The sequence below is a fragment of the Scylla paramamosain genome, chromosome 32 (genome assembly GCF_035594125.1).
Source record: "Scylla paramamosain isolate STU-SP2022 chromosome 32, ASM3559412v1, whole genome shotgun sequence".
In the NCBI taxonomy this organism is placed as follows: domain Eukaryota; kingdom Metazoa; phylum Arthropoda; class Malacostraca; order Decapoda; family Portunidae; genus Scylla; species Scylla paramamosain.
Genome location: NC_087182.1, coordinates 4,716,255 through 4,721,254, shown reverse-complemented (window position 1 = coordinate 4,721,254; position 5,000 = coordinate 4,716,255). Strand labels below are relative to the sequence as shown.

The window sequence follows — 5,000 nt, the reverse complement described above, 5'->3', positions numbered from 1 at the left end:
TCTCTCTCTCTAATATCGACACACTTAAAAATTCATCTCGAAGGACAAAGATTTTACGCAAGAACACACACACACACACACACACACACACACACACACACACACACACACACACACACACACACACACACACACACACACACACACACACACAGAGAGAGAGAGAGAGAGAGAGAGAGAGAGAGAGAGAGAGAGAGAGAGAGAGAGAGAGAGAGAGAGAGAGAGAGAGAGAGAGAGAGAGAGAGAGAGAGAACGTTAAGAACCTCCTTTGAACCTTCGCAACGCAACCCTGCGTTAATATTTCACCAGAGGAGCAGTGTGGACCAAGGATGAGAAACAGTATGCAGTCTTTCATGCCTAGTGTGGACCACGTGGGGGCTTGAATCAATAACCAGGTGACGCAATAGTGACGGCTGATCGATTACCTCCTTAGAAAACCTCGCCTTGTGATGGAGACTTGTAGAAAATCATTGTTTTTATCAGTACAATAATTAAGACTATATGTACATTTATTTTCGTTTCTGCAGATCGAGTAACTCCTTAGAAAACCTTGACTTGTGATGGAGCTTCGTTGAAAATCATGTTTTAATCAGTGATTCACGTATAATACATTAATTCAGACTGTACAATGGAGTGTGATAGGCTTAGCAGGCATGTGGTCAACGCCAACACGCTAGGTAGAAAAGTGAAGCTTAAATTATTATATGGAGAGAGAAGACAGGTGTGATAGGAATGTTGGTAATGATTGGGATGGGGCATGATTAGTACAGGAGCTGCCCAGTGTAGGTCAGCCAGCCTTTTGCAATCTCGTTCTTTATGTTTTTATCAATTTCCATTTTTTTTTCTTTTCGTCTTCCTTCTCAAGATTTTGGTGTGGATGTTGTTTATGTTTCCTTTATGGTTCTTTCTTGTCTGTCTGGCGCTGTGGTATGTTGCCTGTACCTAACGCTGATGGTTAACTGGCTGCCTCCAAAGAAAACCTTCCTTGTGATTTATCCTCTTTAAAAAATTATTATGTTTTCAAGCTTCTTTCTTCTCTTATTCGCTTTTAGGTATGTCGCTTGCTCTTATCACTGGTCACTGGTTACCTGGCTGGCTTCAAAGAAAACGTGTCATGTCATGGATCCTCGGAAAAAAAAAAAAGAAAGAAAGAAAGATAGAAAGAAAGAAAAAAATGAAAAATAAATAAAATTCTTTCCAAGCTTCTTTGTTCTCTAATTTGCTTTGTGGTATGTTGCTTGCTAGTAAAAAAGGTGGTGGTTCAATGGTTAGCTGGCTGGCTCTTAAGAAATCCTCGCTCTGTGATAGATCCTCGTTAAGAATCATTATGTATTCAAGCTTCTTTCTTCTCTTCACTGATGGGTCGCTGGATAACTGGGTGGCTCCTAAGAAAACTTGTATTGTGAGGTATGTTTGTTAAAATGTTTATGTTTCAATCTTCTTTTCTTTTCTAGTTAGCTTTGTGGTATGTTGCTTGCGCGTATCACAGATGGGTCACTGGTTAGCTGGCTGGCTGCTGAGAAAACTGGCCTTGTGATGGATTCTAGTCAAAGTTAGCTGGCTGGCTGCTGAGAAAACTGGCCTTGTGATGGATTCTAGTCAAAGTTAGCTGGCTGGCTGCTGAGAAAACTGGCCTTGTGATGGATTCTAGTCAAAGTCATTATCTTTTAAGTGTCTTTCTTTTCATGGCGGGTCTGTGGTATGTTGCTTGCTCGTATCAGTGATGGGTCATTGGTTACCTGCTAAGATAACTTCCCTTGTGATGGACGCTCGTAGAAATCATTATGTTTTCAAGCTACATTCTTCCCTGCTTGGGTTTGTGGTGTGTTCTTCGCACCTAACACTGATGGATCCTTTTAACTCCTAATGAGATCTGTCTTTTGATGGATTCTCGTTAAAGTCATTACGTTTTCAAGCTCATTTCGTCCCTGCCCGGCTTTTGTGGTATGCTGCTCACACGTAACACTGATGGCCCATTGCTCAACTGGCTGGCTGCAAAGAAAACCTGCTTTGTGGCGAATCCTCGTTAAAAATCACAATGTTTTTAACTCTCATTCTTCTCTGCTCGGGTTTGTGATAAGTTGCTTGTGCATACCAGTGATGGGTCATTGGTCAGCTGCTAAGGAAGTTTGTCTCGTGACGGATGGTCGTTAGTCTTCATGTTTTAAGTGTCTTTCTTGTCAGAGTGGCTTTGTTGCTTGCTTCGCGGTTCCTTGCTATAGTTTGCGAGTTCGATACTTTGATGAAATATTCTTTGAGTTTTCGCGTCTTATCTCGAATGGAATATAAGAACTAGAGCACAAGAACATAAGAAAATAAGGAAAGCTGCAAGAAGTCATCAGACATACACGTGGCAGTCCCTGTATACAACATGACCGTCTGTTTCTACCTGTCATCCTCATCCATGAATTTGTCTAATCTTTAAAAACTCCCTATTGACTGACGGAACTTAAGAACAGAACACAAGAACATAAGAGAAGCTGCAAGAAGCCATCAGACCTACACGTGGCAATCCCTGTACAGAACATAGGCACACTTTAACATAGGCAAAACACTTTAACGTTCCTTCTAATTTGCTTTTCAATTCAATACTTGTACTTTTCTGTCCATAACTGAAGGATGTGATGTCGGAGAGTCACGCCAGGTGGAAATGCAGCAATAAAACTTAATGTACTTAACGTGGATTTTATTTACGAATCGATTTGACATTTACTACGATTTTGTCACAGTTGTAAGAGTGATAAGGTCTTGTGAACACTGATCAATACAATCCATAGTGCCAATACACTCGAACTCCAGTGTATTAACCAGAAGGAAGCAAAAAAAAAAAAAAAAAAAAAGATTAACAGAGTCAGCAGGTGAGTCTCGATAGGTAGTACAGTCAACAGGTAATAAGCAAGTGAGTTTAGTAGGTGTGAGGATGAAAGAAGCAGGAAGGAAGAAAGTCAGCAGGTGAATCTAGGTGTCTGAAGGTAATGTAGTCAAGAGATTAACAGGTGAGTCTAGGTGTGAGGATAAAAAATATTGAGTCAGTAGTGAATAAGCAGATAAACTTAGCAAGTGTTTGAAGATAAGGTAGTATGGATTTAACAGATGAATAAGTAGGTGTGAAGATGATGAAAGCAGACTTAGCAGGTGAATAAAGAAGTAAATTTAGGTGTCTAAAGGTAGATAGCAGATAGTTGACAGGTGAATAAACCGTTGATTTAACAGGTGTAGGGATGATGGAAGAAGAGTCAGCAGGTAAATAAACAGATGAATTTAGCAGGTGTGAAAATGAAGGAAGAAGAATCAGCAGATGAGTAAACAGTTAAATTAAAGAGGTGTGAAGTTGGAGGATGCAAGACAGTCAGCAAGGAATTAAGCAGATGACTCAGCAGAGGAATACGTCCAGCAGGTACGAGCAGGTGTGCCAGTCATGCAGGGAAGGATGGGAATGCGCCAGGTGTACATTATGTCATGCATCACTACGAAGGACAGGCATGACGTCACTGGTGTTTGCATTGACCAGCATCACCAAAGCCACACAGGAACACAAAGGAAGGACAAACACAGGTGGGAACAATGTAACTTCAACACTAACCTTTTTTTTTTTGCCCTTGCCAGATTTTCTCTTACAGTACGCAAAAAAGAACACAAATGAGGAACAAATACTCATGAAGAACGCATCTATTTATATTAGCCTTCCTTTTTGCCTTGACAGAGACCTTCCTAAATCAAAAATGGGAGTACGGGGAGTATATGAAGGGAATGCTTGTACCTTTTTTCTTTAACCATGAGGAACACAGAAGGAGAAATATAAAAAAAAGTGGTAACAATGTGTCTCTTTCTTTTTCCATTGGTCAGACTCTTATATTAACCCTTTGACTGTTATTTGGTACATCTTTCCTTAATTACAAATCACTCTGAGACATCTTTACTTGTTTTACAGCCACCTTCAATCTTTAAACTAGGGAAAAGTTGCAAAATCTATTCTTTTTAATCCCTTTCTTTCTTGTACATGTTTATAAAGTTTTCATGCATTACTTCTGGTGCTGTTAATTGTTTCGTATCTCAGTGGAAGGGTTAAATATAGGAATGATACGTGGAAGACATAAAAAAAATAAATAAAATTACCTTAGAAATCGACAAATGAAAAAAAAAATTTAAAAAGTTGCGGACAGGAACAATGCATTTCTACCTGTTTTTTTTTCTTGGCCATAAACACTCCAACATTAAAAAAAAAAAAAAAAAAACAATACGAGTAAGATATGAAAAAAATAAAATTACCTTAGAAATCAACAAATAAAAAAAAAAAAAAAAAGGCAGGAACAATGCATTTCTACCTCTGCTTCCCTCCCCCCACCTTCCCCCTCCCCGCCCTTGGCCAGAAACACCCCAACATTAAAAAGAAAACGAAATACGCGTAAGATGTGAAAGAAATATTAACATTACCTTGAAAACCAACATTTCTCTTAGCACAGTTCCTGGAATACCTTTGAACCTACACCAGCGCAGGTACACCTCAACACCCCATTGAACTGACCCTTCCCCGTTCCCCTGTACTAGACAACACCTTTCCATCCTCCCCTACCCTCCCATACCTTCTTCCATCACCTTCCTACACATTCTCTCACCCTTCTATACCCTAACATACCCTCCCACACTCTTTCTAATCCTCCTGTAGCTTTCCACACACTCCGTCACCCCCCACACCCTGCTATGCTTTCTCTCATCCTTCCACACCCTCCCACACTCTTTCTAACCCCTCTCCCACTCTTCCATAACTCTCCACATTCTCCCATACCCTCCTTTATCCTCTCCATGCCCTTCCACTCCCTCCTCATCCCTCTCACACAGTCTCTCACCCTCCCTCACCCGCCCACATTCTCCTTCACCATCCCCCCCCCCCCCCAACGCCAGGCCGTTCCCACGCAGCACACGGCAACAGTCAGAGCAACACCACACCGGCCTCGCGACCTCTGCTGTGATTCTACCGCACAGCCGCACTCCCTGCCAGC

General features: G+C 41.1%; 1 protein-coding gene across 1 annotated transcript in view; it reads left to right on the top strand.

The window, feature by feature from the left end:
* Positions 1-4,954: 4,954 nt before the first annotated feature.
* The window catches only part of LOC135088869 (uncharacterized), an 18,198-nt gene continuing 18,152 nt past the window's right edge, over positions 4,955-5,000 (top strand). Inside the window, exon 1 of the mRNA XM_063983931.1 lies at positions 4,955-5,000. This exon is cut by the window's right edge and continues 473 nt beyond it. The gene's annotated coding sequence lies outside the window, so the exon portion shown is untranslated.